This window comes from Heloderma suspectum, chromosome 9, assembly GCF_057233095.1.
Source record: "Heloderma suspectum isolate Gila_16-S chromosome 9, 16-S_ref, whole genome shotgun sequence".
Taxonomy (NCBI): domain Eukaryota; kingdom Metazoa; phylum Chordata; class Lepidosauria; order Squamata; family Helodermatidae; genus Heloderma; species Heloderma suspectum.
Window position 1 is genome coordinate 5193194 of NC_139466.1, and position 23215 is coordinate 5216408.

A 23215-nucleotide genomic window follows, 5' to 3' on the forward strand; every position below is an offset into this window, starting at 1 on the left:
CAGCAACAGGCCCTTCTCACTTGCCCGCCTTGGAGGGCAGCCAGGTGGGCAAGTACACGAAAGAGAGACTTTTTCACAGGGGCTCCACACCTCTGGAATAGGTTGCCATGCGGGGCGTCAGGCCCCATCCTTGCAGGTTTTTAGGAGCGCCCTGAAGACTCACTTGCTTTCTCTGGCCTTGGCCCAATAAAGTTTTATTGGATGGCTCTGGGGTTTTAGCTGCAATTGCGTTTTAGATTTTTATTACTTACAGTGGAGGCTGGTGGCTCTGATGTCAGTGGGGTGGTGAATCCAACTTGGTTTTCAGTCAGAAGCAGTCAGAACCCTAAAGGAGCTATCCAAGGTGTGGAACCACCTTGGGTAGCTCCTTCAGGGTTCTGACTGAAACCCGGAGCAGATTCACCACCCCACTGACATCGGAGCCACCAGCCTCCACTGATTATTTATCTAGGCTAGACGTTCTGTTCTGTTGCAGATGTGTGTTGATTTTATTGACATAGGCTGTTTTTAGTGTATGGAGCTTTTTTGTGTAAGCTGCCTTGGAAGGGCTCCTGCCCTGAAAGGCAGCCTGGAAATATTTTAAATAAACAACTCTTTCAACAGAGGCCTGGTGTCCCAATCCTACAGCTACTACTTATTCAGCACTTTGTTAACTGTGGGTCCACCTGTCTTGAAAACATCTGGGCCTCAGGACTGGGGCAGTTGTCAATGGGTGGCCGGGGCCAGGATAGGACTACATGAATCTCACCCTGGAGAGCGGGTGCTCTGCAGCCCAGTGTCAGGCATTGGAGCTGGAAGGCTTAGACCCACCTGACGTCCTCTGGATATGTTGAGACTACAACCCCCATCTTCCCCAGCCAGCAAGGCCAACGCTGGCTGGAGATGATTGGAGGTGTTGTCCTGAAGAGCTCCTGGTTGAAGAAGACCCACTTAGGGTGTGTGCAGGTATTTACAATTTGAACACAAGAAGCTGCCTTAAACCAAATCAGCCCATCAGCCCATCTAGTTCAGTACTCTCTGAAGACAACCCTTCAAGGTGCCGGACTGATCTTGCTATGGGTCAGCCACATGGAGTAGACCAGGGGTGGACAGAGGAAGATCTCCAGGGTTTTTGGGTCTTCAACTCCCAGAAGCCACAACCAGCATGGCCAGTGGTCAGGAATGCTGGGAGTTGAAGTCCAAAGCTTCGGGAGATCTACTTTCTGCCCACCCTGAAGTAGACAAGCAGACATGAAAGGAGACTGATCAGAACGCTTAGTTGCTCCTAGCGTTAGTTGCTCCAAGCTAGAGCAAACCATATCCTAAAAAGACTGACTTTACTACAGTGCATCTCTGTAGATTTTAATGAAACATGCATGCCGCATTTTTAAGGCTGCCGCCCATCCAGAATGACAAACTGTCCCTTGGGTTAAAATAATCTCATTGTTTTTAGCTGACTGCCAGAGCTGCAGAATAGCAATAAACAGCAGAGGTCAAACTAGTTTTTACTAACATTGTGGCTATATGCAGAAATACTGTTGCTATTCGCCTCCATTTTATTTATTGGCTGGAGGGGTACAAGACTAGGAGCCTAGGAAGCTGCCTTCTACTGGGTCAGAGCCTTGGTCCATCTAGCCCAGTATTGTCCACACTGACTGGCAGCAGCGGCTCTCCAGGGTTTCAGGCAGGAGCTTTTCCTGACCTACCTGGAAATGCCAGGGATCGAGCCTGGGACCTTCTGCATGCAAAGCTGGGGCTCTGCCAGAGCTTCCTTAATGCCACAGACCTTCCTTAAAGACTGGACATTTCATAGCCATAATGTTTAGACTGTCAGAGAAAAGTAAACCTTGTATAGCAGAGTTGGAACACATGGAACTCATCGGGAAGCGCACTTCACAATTGGGGGAACCACCACTGAGAAGGCCCTCTCCGTTGTTGCCATCCTCTGAACCTCCATCCCAACCTCCAGATGTTGTTGGATGCCCAAAAACATCCAGAGAGCTGCAGACTCCCCAGGAAAGGAAAGGTTCCTCCTGTGCAAGCACCGAGTCATTGCTGACTCCTAGAGGGACGCCGCGTTCACTAGCGTTTTCATGGCAGACTATAGCGGGGTGGTTTGCCATGGCCTTCCCCAGTCATGACTACTTTTTCCCCAGCAAGCTGAGTACTCATTTTACCGACCTCGGGAGGATGGAGGGCTGAGTCGACCTGAGCCGGCTACCTGAAAACCAGCTTCCACTGAGATCGAACTCAGGTCGTGGGGAGAGTTTCGGGTGCATTACTGCCGCCTACTGCTCTGCGCCCCAACCCTGCCTTAAATGGTGTCTGGGTGGCATGCCTAGAATCTGGCCCCAAACCAGCTATTGAGACAGTATGGCAACTCCAGCTTTGCTGCTAGATCCTCCATGGAAGTACCGTTCCATTGACCAGGCAACAGCAGAAGACCAGGCTCCCATGCCTTCAGGTTGCCTGCAATTCACAAGGGTGGATGTTGCTTGCCCTGATCTACATCCATACCTGAAGAGGTCTTTCAGCCCTGGACATGCAGGAGCCATGGCAGCCTCAGAAAAACAGGGCTCTTCTTTCATATCCCAGAGTCCTTGGAAGGGGGTGGAGCTGCACAGTGGCCATAACAGTATGCATAAAATCATAGCATCATTTTTTTAAAGATGCAAATCTGTTTTAAAAAGGAGTCTCACCTTAACTGAAGCAGACACCAAGATTGCAATTCTGGGTGTCCTCTCCTAGGAAAACTTTCATGAAGCACACACAGACACACTTGTCTTTGTGCATGTGCGTGCGTGCGCGCACACCCCCCCCCCCACATGTCTGTGTGTGTGTTTAAAAATCGACCATTTTTTAAAGCAGCAAAAAATGTGAATCTTGGCTCTTCTAACTAAAGCCTACATACAACTGAAGCAACAAAGTTACCTACTTGGTTTCTAAGATAGCCGATTTTTAAAAGTTGATTGGGGTGTGTGGCTTTCCCCAAACCTCTTTCTCTTGCTCTGTTTTTAAAAAGCAGACTCACCTTAACTGAAGCAGACATTGAGATTGTAATTATGGGAACGTCTCCTGGGGTAGATTTGTAAGCCAGGCCCAATCGGCTTGAATTACTGAAATTAGCAAGGCTAATTTTAATGTCACCATTCAGAAGGGCTCACGATTTGGAATTTCTTAATGGCCTTTCGGAAAAGAAGCCTTTATGCACGGTACAATCTCGGCTTCATTCTTACCTAAATTCCTTCTCTCAGGTCCTGTGAATGCCCTTGTTTTGTAGCCAACACAAACTTTGTCCAGTAAAATAATGTACGGGACTGGCAATGAAAAGAGCTTAGCTGTTCCTTTGCTCCTGTTATTTTAAAGCAGAAATAACTTTGGTTTCTCCCGATTCGGAGACAAAGCCCCAAAATGCAAAGTATGCTCAGTTCCTCAGCTCCCCATGAAAAGGGCCTCCAAATATTCGCTAGTGCAAGTAATGGACTTATTAGTGGGATGAAAAGAGAGACTTTTCAGAGAGAGAGCCCAGACGCTTTAGTCCTGTCATATCAATGATCTTGCTTCAGAATTTCATTCTGTTTACATTTCTTCCCCTCCCTTTAAAAATATCCCCGCCACCTCTACCAGCATTAAAAGACTGACACTTGTAAAATGCTCATTTATGTATGTTAATGCGCGAGGTGCCAGGCATTGTGGAACCTCAACTGAGGGGGGAAGCAGGGGAGAGAGAAAGGGAGAGAGAAAGAATGAAAGAAAATGAACAACACAAAAGAGATGGAGCAAGGTGCTCATGTAACAGTTTCAGAAACTGTGCTCCATTTCAGAAACGGCCCTCATGTGAACATTCATTTTGCACCCCCTTATGGAAAAAAGTAGCACATTTAAAGGAAGGGGGGAGAAGTGCGTCGACACACATCTGGCAGTTGTGCTGGAACTATGGGGCACCTCGCCCTACTGGGAAGTGCCCCTATGCAAGCCCGTTGAAACAAAAAGGAAGTTGCATAAGGCCATGGGGCTTGTCAGGGCTGCCTTTCCCAAGAGGCAGAATGAGGCGGTTGCCTCAGGCGGCAGAAGCCGGGTGGGGGCAGAGGGGGGCAGCTGTGACCACCACATGGCCATTTGAGCTGTGTGCTCCAGAGGCAGCCTGCCCTGAGCCCCCCAAGCTAAGCTCTTGCCTTCTGGCGAGGCAGAGGACGTTGCTTCATTGCCAGCACTGGAGGAGGATTCAAGGGCCAGTCCAGCTGGCTTCTGTAGGTGGAAGAAAGGGGAGCCATCTTATCCTTTGCCTCAGGTGGCAAAGTGTCTTGGACCAGCCCTGAGACTTGCATATGAGGCCAGGGTTTATTTTAACCGTGTGCCTGAGGTGTGTGTGTGTGTGTAAGAGGATTTAATTGGGCTCCTTCCTCCTGAGTGGGTCCAACTATTTTCTGCCCACAGACTGGCTGCTTCTCCTCTGGGCCCAATGTATACCACTGCCCAGAGACAGAAAAGCGAGTGGCAGTTCTCCTCCTTGCTGCTCTTATCACTGTTGGTGCACTCAGGGAGGGTCAGTGAAGACGTAGTGATGACAAGATGGGGCAGGGGAGGGGCAGGGGTTGGCCAGGAGGGACTGTTGGGGTACGGGCCTTGCCAGGTGCCCAATAATACCAACTTCTGGTGCCAGGCCTGGGCATGCTCTAAAAAGGTCCCCCTCCGCAAATCCCATTGAAACAAATGGGGACGAGAGAACTTCCCTCAGGAGAGGGGAACTTCGAAGTCAGGAAAGGGGGAAGGGAACCAATTCCTCTTGCAAGGTCCTCCAGTCACAACGGCCTGCATGCTTGGAGTGCGACATGGGAAGCAGCCAGCTGGAGCCCCTTTGGCTTGGGTCTCCACAGACACTCAAAATAGAATTGCACAGGCCCTGCTGACCAAAGGTAGAAGGGGGCTTAGCATCCAAGCATGGAGGTGGTGTGCTGGGGGGCGAGGTAGCAAGACGTCACAGCAGCCAAAGCAGAAAGGAAGGCGCTCTGCAGCGGAAGGCAGTGGCAGTACAGCATATTGGGGACGCAGGTCCTAGCTCAGCTTCCCCACCATGCTAACCTGTGACTTGCAGCACCCTAAAAATGCCCTCCGCCCCCTGCAGGGTGAAACAGCACAGTTTGCTCTGGCACTTTCTCTGTCTGCGCATGGAAATGGGTCCTCTGACATACGCTGGGAAAGGTGAGAAGGGAGGATTCCCAGGCACAGGCGGCTATTTGGATGCATGCAGCATTACAGGCATGGACTTTGTCTATGCCAGGAATGTGGAACTTCAGGCCAGATCCGGCCCACTTTGGGGCTCCCCAAAAGGCCCTGCCTCCTTTCCCCCAGCCATCAATTGTTTGGTGGTTTCCCACCTTCTGTGCAGTTTTCTCCCCTTCTAGAAGGGTGGGTTGCCTCTCCTAAGGCTTAGTGGCTGACAGTAAGAGCTTTAAACATGCCGGTATTTTTGGCATTTGGGTGCTGCCCCCATTGCCTCTGGCTCTGCCCACTCCTGGAATGTGGCCCCTGAGAGCTTCCTCAAATGGGAACCTGGCCCTCCAGCTGAAAGGTGTTCACCATCCCTGGTCTACACCAGCTCTTCCGCACGAGCAGAACGGGACCGATAGCATCTCAAAACTCGGAGAGGATTAACAGAGCAGCTTGGAAGGTGTGTGAAGGGGTGGGGTGGGGGACTTGTGCACAGAGATGTCAAATTGTGGAAATACATGCAGCTGAGAAAGCTGAGGTCAGCCTCCTCTCTTGGGAGGAAAGCAGGATCTTGCTACGTATGACCAGGGAGTTCCTCTTTGGAAACAAAACACAGAGATTTTCTCTCTCTCTCCCAAGGAACACCTGGGCCTGCTGCGATCCTGACCAGCTGTGCTTATTCACTCCACCCCCGCCCCAGCCAAGGAGAGATGCCAGATCAAAACGACTAAAAAAATTTTTAAAAAGGGATGTGGTGAGCTTATTGTGTTCATGTTTCAAAATGAGGCAGAGCGGAATAAGGCAGGGCTGGATTCGACTGACCAAAGAACTGATCTTAGCCTAAGGCAGCTTCCTAGATCTGTCACAGACCAACCACATTCAGGAACAGGCATCCAAGGCACCCAAGGTTCAGAACCATGTTCTGAACGCAACAGCAAGCCAGAATTCTAGAGCATCCTAGTCCATTCATTCCCACTTGGCTCACTCCAGCAGTGGGAGCGGCTAAACTGAACCGGGAATGAATGAAAAGCCCAGTGCAGGCCTCCCCAAGCTGGTGCCCTCCAAATGGCTTGGACTGCAACTCCCATCATTCCCAGTCAGCATGGCTCCTGGCTTGTTACTCCCAAACAAGCTAGTAATCATAAAGCAAGAGCAAACCCTGGTTTACCAACCAGGAGCCCTGGTTTGGGCAGTACACTAATCTTTCCATTCCAGGTTAGTTTAGCCACTCCCACTGGTGGGAGGAGCCAAGCAGGAGCGAATGGGGTGTGTCCACTAGCGCCCGGCTCATTCACAGTCAGCCAGGATTCTCCAGCGTTCTGGCTGGCTCTTGCGTGTAAATGCAGTCACGGTCTTTCAACTGCCATCATATTGGGAAAGTCACTCAGTCCTGGGGAGGCAAAATCCCATGCTGGCAGCACTGCCTGCTTTGCTGCAAATGCCTTCTGGATGAAACAGAATGCCAGACTAGGCAGACATGACCAGTGCTGCTTTGGGGCTAGCAAAGGGGGCCAAATCCCCCTCTGGCATGCAAAGTAGCCAGCAGACACACCAAGGGCCAGTGTGGAGTAGTGGCTAGAGTCTTGGACTGGGACTCAGGAGACCCAGGTTCTAATCCCCACTCAGCCATGAAGCCCGCTGGGCTACCTTGAGCCAGCCATTGCCTCTCAGCCTAACCTACCCCACAGGGTTGTTGTGAGGATAACATGGAGAGGAGGAGGATCATGTAAGCCACCTTGGGTTCCTTTCAAGACGGAAAAGGAGCAGGATATAAATGTAATAATAAATAGCTAACCCGGTGGGGTTTTCCAAAGATGCTTTGGCAGCGGTCATTTGGTATCTGTATTTGACTGGAGGTTGACTGGGTGAGGGGATCAGGGCAGTGGTGAACGCCTCCCTTGAGGAGGGAGTGATGCCATCAGCCCTCAAGGAGGCAGTGATAAGACTGCTCTTAAGCCCTCCTTGGATCCCCAAGTTCTGAACAACTTTCGCCCAGTCTTAAATCTGCCATTTTTGGGCAAGGTGATTGAGCGGGTGGTGGCGGTGCAGTTGAAGGCACACTTGGAAGAAACCGATTATCTAGACCCATTTCAGTCGGGCTTCAGGCCTGGGCATGGGACAGAAACGGCCTTGGTCGCCTTGGTGGATGATATGAGGAGGGCTCTGGATAGGGGTGAATGCTCCTTCCTTGTTCTCCTCGACCTCTCAGCGGCTTTTGATACCGTTGACCACGGTATCCTCCTGGACCGCCTGGAGGGGTTGGGCATCGGAGACACCGTATTGCAGTGGTTCCGGTCCTTCCTCTCCGGCAGGTACCAGAGGGTAGCACTGGGAGAGGAGGTTTCGGACCCATGGCCACTCACTTGTGGGGTGCCACAGGGTTCCATCCTCTCTCCGATGCTATTTAACATCTATGTGAAGCTGCTGGGGGCTATCATCAGGAGGTTTGGGGTGCGTTGTCATCAATATGCGGATGACACGCAGCTCTACCTCTCGTTCAAATCTTCACCAAGGTTGGCCGTAGAATCCCTGTCCAAATGTCTGGAGACGGTGAGTGGCTGGATGGGGAGGAATAAGCTGAAGCTGAACCCTGACAAGACTGAGGTACTTTTGGTGGGAGACAGGAGGAGGCTGGGGGATGTTGACCTGGTGTTGAATGGGGTACAGCTACCCTTGGAAGACCAGGTCCACAGCCTGGGGGTCATTTTGGATTCTCAGCTGTCCATGGGGGCTCAGGTGTCAGCTGTGAGCTGGACAGCGCTGTACCAACTCCATCTGATACGGCAGCTGCGCCTCTTCCTTCCCGACCATCTGCTCCCATCGGTAGTATATGCCCTGGTCTCCTCTCGTTGTAATGCGCTGTACATGGGGTTACCCCCGAAGACGGTTCGGAAGCTGCAGCTGGTACAGAACGTGGCGGCTCCCCTGATTAAAGGCAGCCACCGGCGAGATCACATCACTCCAGTGCTGAAGGAGTTGCACTGGTTACCAGTTGTTTTCTGGGCCAAATTCAAGGTGTTGGTTTTGACCTTTAAAACCCTACATGGTTCCGACCCAGCCTATCTTAAGGAGTGCCTCCAGCGATACCAGACAGGCCGCTTAACAAGACCAGCCTTGGATGGCCTTCTCTCTGTCCCATCAGCTAGGACAGCTAAACTGGTGGGGATGAGGGAAAGGGCCTTCTCTGTGGTGGCCCCTACTCTGTGGAAATCCCTCCCTAGAGAACTCCACCATGCCCCCTCTTTAATGAGCTTCCGCCATGCCTTAAAAACGTGGTTGTTCAGGCAGGCATTTGGGGTGGGTTAGGGTATTTTAGAAAATGTTTTTATTGTAGAATTTTATTGTTTTAAACTGTTTTATTATATGCTTGTACATCACCCAGAGTGGCTGGGTGACCAGCCAGATGGGCGATTAATAAATTTAATAAATAAATAAATAAATAAATAAATAGGTCCCCAGCATCCCCAGTTCAAATCATCAGGATGATGAGAATGACCGCTCTCTGCCCATGACCCTGGAGGAATGCTGCCAGTCAGGATCGACGACACTGGCCTAGACGGACAAAGAGTCTGGCCCGGTCTAAAGGCAGCTCCCTACGTTTCTCCACAAGGCCTGGAAGCAGCACTGCAACGCCAGATCCATGGAATGACCACTGGAGGGTGGTGGCTCCGGTGTCAGCAGGGCAGCAACTCTGTTCCGGGTTCCAGTCAGAACCAGCCAGAGGCACCTTGGAGAGCTCCTTCAGAGTTCTGACTGATTCTGACTGGGACCCGGAGCAGACTCACCGCCCCACTGACACCGGAGCCACTGGCCTCCACTGGGAATGGAATATGTCCCCGTGGCAAGATCGTGGTGCTGAGGCAAGCAAAGTTTTGCATTGCCTCCCAGGCCTCTGATGGTCTCCTTTTGCTTTCTGACTCAGAGGCATCCCCAAAGTGCTCAGAGGCCATCTGTGCGGGCTGCGGGCAGCACAAGAGCTTCATGATCTCGTGCATCGGCAGCATGCTGCCTTTGGGGCTCTTTTGTTTCCCAGCCTGAATGCTTGTGGCAGAACAACCCTGGGGGTGGGGGGTGGGGAAGGAATGGGAGCGCCGGCCACCAGAATTAGCTCGCTATTCAAACCCACAGTCCCCTTCTTGGCAGAACGCGCACACGCCGCCACGTCCGCTCCTGGCTATTCCCAGCGTCTGGCTGGGACACGAGCTGCTGGTCCGCGGGCTGCTCCACACTTCTGCCCATCTGTTTGCTGGATGACACCGCTTCTCCTTGGAGGGTGCAGGAAGCACCAGGCCATGACAAGTTAACCGGCTTCTCCAAGCTCATGAGCGCAGCGTTGGAAAATAAAAAGCACATATCAGCTATTATTGTTCATTATTACATTTATATCCCGGCTTTTTTCCTCTTGCAAGGAACCTAAGGCAGCTCACATGGTTCTCTTCCTCTTCATTTTATCTCCACAACAACCCTGCGAGGCAGGTTAGGCAGAGAGTGAGTGAGTGGCCCAAAGTCACCCAGTGAGCTGCATGGCCAACTGGGGATTAGAACCTGGATCTCCTGAGGCCCAGACCAACACGCAAATTGCTACACCTGGCTGTTCAGTGTTGCTGCAGAAGCAGCAGATGTGGTCTGCTCCAAAATGCAATGGGCAGACACAAACGAAGTGCTGAACAGAAGGAGGTTGTTTATCTTCACCATTCAGTTCACTACCTAAGGAAAGTGGCTTCGGATTTTTTTTTTTTGCTCCCTGGCAAGGGACAGGCAGGTGGGGCAGCTATTTGCGTTGCCCTTATTTTCGCCGTAGTCTACGTAAATCTTTACATAGACTACAGCGACCAAATAAGGAACGCGAATAGCGGCTCCCTATGGGGGCCGCCATTAGCGTACGCGCTTTTTTTTTTTTTTTTAAGTCACCCGTGATAGGCTACATGACGATTAACGTAGCCTATCACGGCTGACTTTGCAGATCTAGCCGTGATAGGCTACGTTAATCGTCACGTAGCCTATCACGGGGGCGTTTGTTTATTTTAAAACTTTCGAGTTCGCGGCCGGGCGAGGCAGGAAGCCTCCTCCCCGGCCTGAATTTCAGCCGGGGCGAGGCAGGAAGCCTTCCCCCCGGCCTGAATTTCGGCCGGGGCGAGGCGGGAAGCCTTCCCCCCCAGCCTGAACTTCGTGGGGGGAACAGCGAAGCGCCTCCCCCCCACCGCGAACAAGCTTCGGCGAAAGGTAAGGGACTTTCGTCCACCCCTAATCCCCACCGAGCCTGGGAGAGGACTTGGGGTAAAATCAGCTGACCATGGTTCTTATACCATGGTAGAGAGGCCCAGTTGCTTCACTCCCATGGTTGCTGGAAGATGAAGTCCATAACATCAGGAGATCTATTTTCTGCTAGGGATGGGCGAACAAAGTTCGAGATCACTTGGATTCTCCAAATGTCATCGTGCCACAGGGCTCATGCCCGATTCCTGTTTGGGTTTGCAATCGCTGCTCACTCTGTGCAAACAGGAAAATTGTGCAAATCGAGCAGGGAGCAAACATGAAATTTGAGCAAATGTGCACACATTTCCCAATCTGCACAACTTTCGTCCGTAGAGTAAAGCAGGGCTTTCAGTCTGCAGGGGAAATCTGCACAAATTAGGAAATTCGCACAAAATCAAACTGGGAAAATTACGCTAATTGAATGAGAGCACATGTCTGGCAATTTGTGAACATCTTCAGCGGAGATGTGCTCATGCACATGCAGCTTCATACAGGGCTTGCTTGCATGTTTTGGAAGCAAAAATGAAATTCTCATACATCCCTACTTTCTTGGCTACCTCTGATTCAGGGCAGCTTTCCTCGACCTGGTGCCCTCCAGATGTCTGGGACTACAACTCCCAACATTTCCAACCAGCACAGCCATGCTGGCTAAGAATGATGGGTGCTGCAGTCCAACACATCTAGAGGGCAGCAGGCTGGGAAAAGCTGGGCTAGGGAGCCCAGAATACCTCCTCCTGTAAGCGAGGAGTTTCGTGTAACATGCAGAAGGCGGGGGAAGCAACTTTAAGAATGAACAGATGGGAAAAGTGTGCCTGATGCTCTGTAGGGAGAAACACGGCATTGGCAAGGGGGAAGCAAGGAAAGGATATTACTGATATCCCGATAATAAGCACCAAGTCCCACCAGACAACTTGAGCGGAGTAGCAAATAGGAACAGGAAAGGGCCCCTCCCCACGCCAAACCCTGGGTAACAGCTGTTTGGAAGGGCGAGTTCCTAGAGCAGGAAGCACCTTTCAGAATCCTCGGGATGCCTTTGGTCCCGGAATAGCTGCAGCCACCGAGCAAGAAGCTTCATAAAAGGGGGTGTGCATGAGCCAAACAATGGATGGGCTGAGACAAGATGGCGGACCCACTGCCGATGACCTCACTTCCTGTCTCATGGTGTCAGGACCACCAGCTGCAGAGAGCCTCGAATGGGAGTCCTTGCAGAAAGCGGGCTGGAACTTGTTTATTTATTACACTTATATCCGGCCCTTTCTCCCCCACAGAACTCATGCTGCCCCATGTGGCTTCTTCTCTGGCCCATCTTAGCCTTCCGGCAACCCTATGCAGTAGGTTAGGCTGAGGGAGAGCAACTTACCCAGCGTCACCTGGCAAACTTCATGGTCAACTGAGGATTTGAACCCAGGTCTACAATGATCCAGACAATAGGACACAGTAGTGTTTTGCTCCACCAGGATCTCCACCGCAACTCTTGCAAAAACAAATTGGTTTCCTGCACCCAGCCTTCCACAATCTGGTGCTCTCCAGATGTTTTTGGACTACAACTCCCAGAATTCCTGACCATTGGCCATGCTGGCTGGAGCTGCTAGGAACTAAACACCTGGAGGACATCAGTTGCAGGAGACAATACCGGGCTAGATGGAGCAATAGTCTGGCTTTTATACCGAGGTCTCATAGTGCAGTAGCAGAGAACCTGCTTGGCATGAACAAGGTCTCAGGTTCAATCCCCGGCATCTCCAGTTAAACAAACAGGTAGGAGCTGATGTGGACAGCTCTTATCTGAAGCTGCTGCTCCAGATGTTTTAGCCTACCATGCCCATTAGGCCTAGTTAGCATAGCCAATGGTGAGGGATCATGAAGTTGCAGGCCAAATCAGCTGGAGGGCCACAAGTTGGCCACCTCTGGAGTAAGCATTACTGTAGCTAGAAACGGGACAAATAGTTGAACCATTTACAGCAGGTTCTTGTGTTCCTATCTTTGTGAAACGTGACTTCACCAGGATTTAGAATAAACTCAGTCGTCTTGCATTTCTGATAAGAAAATGCTTGGTGCTTCCCCAACCCCTTTGGCTAAAAGCAAGGGCTGAACCTACTGCAGGAAAACAAATGCCCTCATATCCAGGAGGAATCGCTTTGCATCTTTATGAGTCTATGTGGACATTGCAGTGAGCTTGGCCTTTAAAAAAAAGAGGGAAAAGCAGCAAAGCCCAGGTAGCAGGAAGTTTTCAAATTGCAGCCGTGCCTCCACTCTTGCAGAACGCGGCACCAAGATAACATGCTGGAGAGTCGTATCGAGCCTCCAAAATTTTTATACTGCTGGAAAGATTCTCCTGAATTCTTTGGGGACTGTGCCTGCCCAAAAGACCTATGGCCAAAGGTCTAAAGTTCACATGCCTATTTTTGCGAGAACCGGCTTAGAGCACACTAATAAGGTAGACAAGCTCTTCTCAAGCTGGGCTGTGCAGATCTCAGGACACCCCATCTTTTGAAACTGGAAACTGACAGGGTATTATTTTAAAACCTTGCGTTTAAGCAAAGGGCAGGGATTTTGCATCTTGATTGACCATTTTCAATGGCAGAGTGCATTTCATTTTTTTAATGTAAGCACAGCGCACTGTCTTTTATTGTTACCGTTCAACAGTAAAGCGCATCTCGGATTCAAACTGCATCCCAGGAAACTCCAGGGTTCCTTGGAAGCTTGTCAGAGATTCTTCAGTGAAAAGATCAGAAATGTTGGGGTGCAAATGGTAATTTGCTCTACACTCTCAGCCACCATTTTGTGGCTGCCTCCAATTGGTGGACCTCAGGATTCTATGAAAAATACTAAGTGGATCCCGCATAGGCCAGAAGACTGCCCTAAATCAAGATCTACTGGTAGATCTCTGGGTGATTTCCAGCAGATCAGCAAGGCTTCCTGACTCCTTAATTGTTTAACCACAGCAACAACCATAGGACTTCTTCCACCTAAATTATCCTTCTGAAATGAAAAAAGTTTGGGGTAACCAGGAGCGGTTACTGTCAGCTCAGTTCAGTTCTGATCCTGATCACAAATTCCTGGCCTCAGAATGTGCTCAGAGACATCCTGCTCTTTAACTCTAAGTGTATGTCTTTTGCACCTGGCTCTGCTGGGTGGATATTGGGATTCTAGAAGAAAACACAGTAGATCTGAGATGCCTGAAGCTGCCCCCCCCCCCCACAAGCGCCCCAACCACCACCTTAGATTATGCTATAAAATCCTCCATGAAGGACTGGGGTTTCTGCAGCAGACATTCAGAGTTGCTGCCTTGGAAGACAAATCAATGTGGGCAGAGGTCCCATAACACACACAGCTGCAACACACACAAATCAAATCAAATACAGGTAGAATTGCAAGCATGTCTCCAAAAGACACTGGTAATTGATGCACCGATTCCATTTTCACTAACTGCACACACAAAAAATCAATTGCTCTGCCTTCAGATCCTTCAGTTTTAAAATATGTGGAACAAGAACAAAACAGGCAAATTAACAGACTTGCAACTCCATTTGCAATTAGGGTCTCGGCAACTGGGACCAAAAAGAAAGAGATTTCTCCTTTTCCTTCCTCCAGTTTTCCTGCATATTGACAAAGAATTCTCAATTTTCAACCAAGATCTCTTTTGAAGAAAGAAAGAAAGAAAGAAAGAAAGAAAGAAAGAACGAACAGACATTTCAGCAAATACACAAACACCTTCACAATAATAGCCCCGCTGCAATATTCTAAGCTGGCACGATGCCAGTTCTCACGGGAAGTTTATCCCCTTGGAGTTTGGACTTGGCTCCCCCTTCCCCTTCTCCCATGTTAGAGTGGAATTAATGTCTTGTAAAACAGCATGCTCTTTCAACCATTGTTTCATTCAAATATTGAGCCATTAAGATCCCAAAATAAATAAAGACTTTTGGCTAATGTAACCCTAAATTCAGCATTTGAAAGAAGCCAGAAAAGTTCATTTGTTCCCTCGGAGGCTGCAATTCTACAATTCAGTCACCTGCCATTTCTACTAGTAGTGCTGTTCTGGGGTGGGTAAGTCCATTTGGTAGGAAGCACTAACCTGGGCTTACAAACAGCCATTCAGCTAGTTACCTGTGGTTAGGGATGTACGAAAGTTCCGCCACGGATCTCAGGGAGGCCGAATGCCAGCGCATTCGGCCCCCCGAAATTGGTGGCGGAATGCCCCCCCCCCCCGGGATGGGGCTTACCTTAGGCGGATCTTCCTGGTGGCGGCCGGTCTTCCGACTGCCCACCGCCGCAGCCATTTCCAGGTAAAAAAACCCAAACAAACGTGATAGGCTACGTAAAGATTTACGTAGCCTATCATGGCTAGATTTTAAAAAAACACCGTGATAGGCTACGTAAATGTTTACGTAGCCTATCACGGCTGATCAAAACAAAAACAAAAACGCACGTATGCAAATGGCGGCACCCATGGGCACCGCCATTTGCGTTCCTTATTTTGGCACGTCTTAGTCTACGTAAACATTTACGTAGACTAAGATGGCGAAAATAAGGGGGACGCAAATAGCGTAGCATCTACGCTATTTGCATTCCCCTTATTTTCGCCGTCTTAGTCTACGTAAATGTTTATGTAGACTAAGACGTGCCAAAATAAGGAATGCAAATGGCGGTGGCCATGGGCGCCGCCATTTGCGTACGCGCGTGGTTTTTTGTTTTTGTTTTGATCAGCCATGATAGGGTACGTAAACATTTACGTCGCCTATCACGGCTGACTGCAGGGACGCAAACGGTGGCGGCTATGGCCGCTGCCATTTGCGTCCCTGCTAGCCAGCGGCCGGATGTCCGGCTGCTGGCGGAGCCGGCTGGCGGCTCCGCAGAATCCCTGCGGAGCACAGCTGGCCGGCCAGGATTCCGGGGGGGAGGAACGGAGCGCCTCCCCCCCGGCCAGGATTCCGGGGGGAGGGACGGAACGCCTCCCGCCCAGCATCAGCATAATCCGCGGAAAGGTAAGTACCTTTCGTACATCCCTACCTGTGGTGAGCTGAGAATTGCTGCCAGGCGACCAAACAAGGAAGTTCCACAAGTGGAGCCAACTGATGAGCAAAAGCTGCGTGCCTTGCCTGCAGCCCCTGGTTTGAGTCCCAATGAGTTCTCTCTGCTAGAGGGAAAGGGGAGGATGTATCTTGGGAATCAACACTGAGTTGACTAGTAACCTACATTGACATATTGGCAGGACTTCACTAACCTTGGATATACTAAGGAAATCAGAAAGCCACTGTGTTCCGTTAGTGGAGAGGCAATTTACCTTGAACCAGGGGATCCTGGGTTCAAGTCCCTCCTCAGCCATGAAACTCATTGGGTGACCTTGGGTCAGTCACTAACCTACCTTGCAGAGTTGCTGAGAGGATTAAATGGATAGCCACCAATGCTGCCTTCCTCCCCCTCAACCCCAACCCCCCCACACACACACTATAGGGACCTTAAAATGGCCAGTCCTATAGTGGTGCTAATGGGGTTTTTCTTCTTCTTCTAGTTCCCCTGCGGGGCCGGGGAGTCAAACTTTGGGGAAAGAAGTGGCTGGGTGGGAAGGTTTAAACCTCCCCAATCCGTATACCATGTTCCTGATCTGGATCAGGGCCCTCTGTGCATTCAGTAAGGTAAGCAAAATGATGAGGATCACCTGCACAATATGTACTTAACACAGTGTGCAGCTTAGCCATGAGTGACCTCAGTGGGCAGCTGTTTTCAAAACTTCTAAATTTTCCACCTACTTCATCTGGGACTATAGAAGGAAAACATGATTTGAGTTCAGAACCACATGAATACCAGCTATGCTGCTGAAATGTGGAAATAACGGGTTCAGACTCCGAATCCCCCCATTTCTTGAATGCCGTTATGTATTCCCAGGAGAGAGCCCTGTGCCTGGAATGCAAAATCAGAGTATTACAAGCTTACGTGCCAAAGCTGTGTTTGGGCAGTCTGCGTTTATCGGATTCAGCACTCAGAGCTACATAGGATGCTGCCTTATGCAAAGTCAAACCGCTGGCCTGCCTAGCTTAGTATTGCTTACACCAGGGGTAAGGCCACTTGGTTAGGGATGTCAGAGGAATCCATCCAGGGAGTGGAGGTCACCGAGCTTTTATCAGTTCGGCCCCCTGGACCGAACTGTCCAGGGGGCCAAACTCATTGTCCTGCGAGCTGGTGCGACTCGATCCGTGTCGAGTCGAGCCAAATTCATGGATTTTCAGGGCTTTAAAAATTTGTGTAAATAGCAATTTGCACAAATTGCACCCTCAATTTGAGTGATTTTTGTAGTTTTGGCCGTAATTTGCAAATCACAGCTGAAATTTGAGCAAATTACGCAATTGCTATTTGTGCACATTTAAAAAAAAACCTGAAAGGTTCCCAGATTTCAGGAAGAAACCTGCAGAGGGCACCAAGGGCCGTGCTGGCTGGGAATTATGGAAGCTGTAGACCAACACAGATGGAGGGCATCAGGTGGGGACGTGAGAAGAACCAAGAGCCAATAAGGAGCTCTCAGTAAACGGCCACATGTACTGAGGCAGCCATATATATCCCAGCCTTATCCACCTTATCTTGGGTCAGACTATCTGTTGATCTAGGCCGCCATTGCCCATTCTGACTGGCAGTGGCTCTCCAGGGTCTCAGACAGAGAAACATCATTCACTTCCCCCACTACCTGATCTGATCTTATCTTTAACTGGAGACGCTAGAGATCAAAAGGCCATGATTCCTCACCAGTGCACACAGATTTGCGGTTCTGGAGTCGTCCGCATCGTCATACCTTGCAATACTGGGGAAATGCTATCGTTTCATCCCGCTGACACAGCTTGCCATCTGTGAGGCATAACAGAGCACGTGGGTATGCGTACATGTTCTATTTTAAGAGGTTTCCACAGGCACAGGTTGCAGACGGCTATTTTTCAACATAAAAAACAGGAAGTGAAACCCAACCAGCTACACATTTCTTGGACTACATGTGTTGGTCCTCAGACTAGAACTGCGGGGACAAGGCACCTCGGAGAAGAGGGAGAAGGGGAGCAAACCAGTTCCTGCAAAGCGGGGCTCTGCCTCAGCCCAAACTAGCTGCCAATCAGTGATTCACACCATGTTTAACTGGGACTCGGCATCAGTGTTTGAGTAGTTGTCGGAAGAGGGGCAAATGAACTCAATGCAAAACTATGGCTGAATAAAAAATTAAAGCCCCCACTCCCTGGTTTAAAGAGAGCCTGGCTTCCCACAACATACATATATATACAGACATGCACACACGCATAACCTCGTTTTTCCCACTGTCACTTCAGGCCAAACAGGCTATGCATGTTTTTGAAGCCATTCCCCAAACCTGAAAACCTGTTGGCAATAGCACAGCTATGAGCAGAGAGCCCCTTTCAAGTTGGTTTCAACACTATCTAGAAAAACTCATATGTTTCCAGCATACACCAGTGTGGTCTAGTGGTTAGAGTGCTGGACTGGGACTTGAAATCCGGGTTCTGGTCCCCACTCAGCCATGAAGCTCACTGGATGACTTTGGGCCAGTCACTGACTCTCAGCCTAACCTACCTCACAGGATTGTTGTGAGGATAACATGGAGGAGGAGGAGGTTCCTGGTTCCTTGCAAGAGGAAAAATGGCGGGATTCCTATTGTATTATTATTATTATTATTATTATTATTATTATTATTAATGTAATATTCACTAAGTGGACCCAGGGATCAAAAGGAACACCTGGTCCAATTATCAGCTATGTTCCAATGTTCTTCTCCAAGTTCCCTGTGCCATCAGGAGGCAGTCAGAGAAAGGACATTTCTGCTGTGGAGCCCATCTGTGGACTTCCCTCCCCAGGGAGGCTCGACTGGCACCTTCTCCTAGGGACATATGAGAATTTCATTTACATTCGCAAATCATCCGAACATATCCAGTTCACAAACCCAAATATGAACGTGAGAAAGAGTGCATGTTCTCCAAAAGTGTATGCAAATGCCCAAACTTGCATTCATGTTCAAAAAATGTGCACTTTAAAAAAATGTGCATTTTTTTGAAAGGCACACTTTACTTTATGGGGGAAACTGCACATTTCAGTGCGCTTTTTAAAAATGCACATTTTCCTATTTGAAATGTGCACTTTTCCCATTAAGTAAAATGAAAACGAGCACAGCTGAATGCAGGAAATGGGGGAGCCGAGGCTCAAGGTGGTGCTCGGAGAATCTCCACGATCATAAAAATCACTTGTTCACCCATCCCACCCCACTTCTCCATTACTATTTCAGGTGCGTGGTTGAGATTTTCCTTTTCTTTTTCTTTACTTATTTTGTTTACCCAGGCTTTTTAGTTCTGCACCTAATCTTTAGTTGGACTTCCTTTTTTATTGTAAACTGCCCTGAAATCGAATTGGTATGGGGCGGCATATGTAAAAACATAAAAATAAAAATAATAAAATGAACATTCAAAGTGTTTTCCATACAATTCTTACAACAACAAGAAACCTCTCCTAGGGTCAGTCAGGTCAATATTGCTCTCATATTGCAGACGGGATGCCTGAGGCTAAGCAGTGGCAGTACGCCCAAAGCAACCTAATTAATTCATGGCAGAGCCCACATTTGAAATGGGCCCTTCTCAGCTCACACTTTTTGAGCCACTGAACTTCCTTAACCCTTTATGGGTAGTGGGGGGGGGGGAAGGAAGCAGTGATGGAATGAGCCTTGTTTATTATTTATATCTTGCCCTTTTCCCTCTTGTAAGGAACCCAAGGCAGCTTACAGGGTCCTCCTCCTCTCCACTTTATCCTCACAACAACCCTGTGAAGTATGTCAGGCTGAGAGTTGGTGACTGGGCCAAAGTCACCCAGTGAGCTTCACGGCCAAGTGGAGACTAGAACCCGGATCTCCCCAGACCAACCCTAATCACTACACCCAACTGGCTCTCAGCTGTTCCTTGCACTGTTGAAAACATTTCCCACCACAGATTTGCACATCTGCAGCTTATACGACATTTTCATTGCACATTTCATGGCTGCAAACAACTGGCTCGCAACTATTGTATCCCGCAGTTCTACTTCCCCCACTACACACACAACGTAAGTCAGGGCCAGACCACACGTCATGCAGGAGATCCATTTTCTTCCCTAATTAATTGCAGATATTGGAGGCTGCTAATTTGGTTTGGAGAAGCTGTGTAGGGAAAAGGGTGTCTGACGGACCCTCTCTCTTTGTGACCAGAAAAACTGTGCAATATCCCCTCCGCACTCCGCCCTCTCCCCAGCTATTTACCTGGGTGGGGTTGAAAAACAAGGGCAAAACGCCTGCGGTGTGTGTTTTGACTGAGAAAACAGAGCCAGGGTTGGACACACTGCTCATCCGCCAGCCCCACCCCACCGCGGCTGCTCCAGTCCAAATTGGCAGCCCACCCCCCACTGCTGCAATTCATTAAGAAGGAAAATGTCAAGAGATCCAATCACGGATCATGCAGATCTGGCCCTCCAGATTGCCTAAATGCTAGATAAGAAAGAAAACTCCTTCCGGCACATATGAACCACACATGTCTCCCACTGTCCAATGTTTACCAAGGTTGGATAGGATAACTCAAAGGTCACCGCTGCTCTTTCCCAGCATTTTACCATCTCGGTGTTTTATGTACCCTTTACGTAAAACACACACACACAGTCCCGCCACCCCCAGAGCGAGAGAGAGAGAGAGAGCGCCTGACAGGCAGCAGCTAAATACCTCTGCTTCCACTCTATTAAATGCCATGTAATTGTCGCAGATCAAGGGGAGAGAATTTATATAAGCATCTGGCCTCATTTTAAGAGACCATGTTTCCCTCTTTAAACTTGAAAGCTGCGGGGTTGATTCGATCCAGGTTCAGTTGTCTGGTCCCGGACAAGGGAAACGCACAGCACTCAGGAGAGCCTTGCTTTTCAGAGCCATGGCAAGTGTAGGGGGATTCCCACAGCCACACTGGGACCCCATGGAGGAGACCACTCCTCCACATGGGGAGCTCTTGATCTGTTGGGGCTTCCACGTTTCACTAGGGCCACTGCGAACCAATACAGTTTTCAAGTGGCGTAACTCTCTGCCCTTGCCAACAGATGGCTTGTATTGCACATGCATACTGTGGTCTGGGGGCAACATTCCCTGGCAGTGGCTTCAGGTCACCCAGCACCCTTGGATCAGTGACTGCACTGGAATTTCGAGAGGGTGTTGTGAGTGCTCTCCCAAAATGGCTGCCATGGGGGGGGCGGATTTCCCATTCATAAAATGGCTGCCACGGTAGCCCTGGCCAGACACAATGCACTCATTTCCCAGAAGGCAAATTGGCAAGATGAAAAGAAAAGCAACGTGTCCAAGGACAAGGCAGAGGTGGAGTCTGAGCTCTCAAACAGAAAACAGCTCTTTTGAACCCAAATAAAGATGGTGCTGGAAGGTAGCACTTTGTTTTGCAGTAGCCAGCTTCCCAGTTAAAAAAATAGCTTCAATTTTTAAAATAAAATTCCAGGCAAAAATGGGTATGATCAAAAACAAAGATGGCAAGGACCTAACAGAAGCAGAATAGAGCAAGAAAAAGTGGCAAGAATATACGGAAGATCTGTATAGGAAGGATAGTAATATTGGGGATAGATTTGACGGTGTGGTCAGTGAGCTAGAGCCAGATATCCTGAAGAGTGAAGTTGAGTGGGCCTTAAGAAGCATTGCTAATAACAAGGCAGCAGGAGACGATGGTATCCCAGCTGGACAGTTTAAAATCTTGCAAGATGATGCTGTCAAGGTGATCCATGCCATATGCCAGCAAATTTGGAAAACACAAGAATGGCCAACAGATTGGAAAAGATCAACTTATATCCCCATACCAAAAAAGGGAAACACTAAAGAATGTTCAGACTATCGAACAGTGGCACTTATTTCACATGCCAGTGAGGTAACGCTCAAGATCTTGCAAGGTAGACTCCAGCAATTCATGGAACGAGAATTGCCAGATGTACAAGCTGGGTTTAGAAAAGGCAGAGGAACTAGAGACCAAATTGCCAATATCCGCTGGATAATGGAGAAAGCCAGGGAGTTTCAGAAAAACTTCTATTTCTGTTTTATTGACTACTTTAAAGCCTTTGACTGCGTGGATCATAATAAATTGTGGCAAGTTCTTGGAGGTATGGGGATACCAAGTCATCTTGTCTGCCTCCTGAGGAATCTGTATAATGACAAAGTAGCAATGGTAAGAACAGACCACGGAACAACGGACTGGTTTAAGATTGGGAAAGGAGTACGGCAGGGTTGTATACTCTCACCCTGGCTATTCAACACATCATAGACGTGCTGGGCTTGATGAAGCCAAGGCTGGAGTTAAAATTGCTGGAAGAAACATTAACAATCTCAGATATGCAGATGATACCACTTTGATGGCTGAAAGCGAGGAGGAGCTGAGGAACCTCAGGACGAAGGTGAAAGAAGAAAGTGCAAAAGCTGGGTTTCAGTTAAACCTCAAAAAAACCAAGATTATGGCAACCAGCTTGATTGATAACTGGCAAACAGAGGGAGAAAACATGGAGGCAGTGACAGACTTTGTCTTTCTAGGCACAAAGATTACTGCAGACGCTGACTGCAGCCAGGAAATCAGAAGACGTTTACTTCTTGGGAGGACAGCAATGACAAATCTGGATAAAATAGTTAAGAGCAGAGACATCACACTGACAACAAAGGTCCGCATAGTTCAAGCAATGGTATTCCCCGCAGTAACCTATGGCTGCGAGAGCTGGACCATAAGGAAGGCTGAGCGAAGGAAGAGAGATGCTTTTGAACTGTGGTGCTGGAGGAAAATTCTGAGAGTGCCTTGGACTGCAAGAAGATCAAACCAGTCCATACTCCAGGAAATAAAGCCAGACTGCTCGCTTGAGGGAAGGATATTAAAGGCAAAACTGAAGTACTTTGGTCACATAATGAGAAGACAGGATACCCTGGAGAAGATGCTGATGATAGGGAAGGTGGAAGGCAAAAGGAAGAGGGGCCGACCAAGGGCAAGGTGGATGGATGATATTCTGGAGGTGACGGACTCAACCTTGGGGGAGCTGGGGGTGGCAACAGCTGACTGGAAGCTCTGGCGTGGGCTGGTCCATGAAGTCGTGAAGAGTCGGAAGTGGCTGAACGAATGAACAACAACAATAAATAAAATAAAATAAAAATCCAGAGGGGGAAGGAGCATGGCAGATGCCAGGAGACACATCCACGAGCACCACCTTGGGGACCCCAGCTGACACACATCTTTCCCCCTGCTGCTTTGTTGGGGAGGCAGGTGTGCACCCCTCAGTGATTTTCTGCTTGGCCATTGTGGGGAGCAAGATGTTGGACTAGATGGGGCCCCCTTTGGTTAGATCCAGCAGGGCTCTCCTTACGTTCTGATCTATCTATCCCAAGCCCCTGTGCTCGAGCATAACTAATTATCTCTTCTTCCCCTAATTCTCTCTTCTTCCCATTGGTTTTCCTACATATTATGGGAAAGAGACTGGCCTGGGAGGGAAATGACATGTTACCCCAGAGCAAGGCCACGTACTGGAAGTCACCAATGTTGCTGTCTTGTGTTTTAAGTAACACCCCCTTGGGGATCCTTCTGAATTGAAAGGTGGGATAGAAGTTGGAATGAATGGTTTGGTAAAACCACCAAAGGATCAGTCGTGGCTTGTTTCAGCTTTCTCCAAAAGTCACCCCCAAAGTGGTGAATATCATCATATGGCCATTCACCAATGGGCTGCTTGGACTGTTGTCTTTTGTGTATTTTGGCCTTAA

The 23215-nt window shown here is 49.2% G+C and overlaps 1 protein-coding gene across 1 annotated transcript in view; it reads right to left on the reverse strand.

Moving 5' to 3' along the window:
* Positions 1 to 23215, reverse strand: part of GPC3 (glypican 3) — a 263829-nt gene that overhangs the window by 10075 nt on the left and 230539 nt on the right. The gene's annotated exons all lie outside the window — the stretch shown is intronic.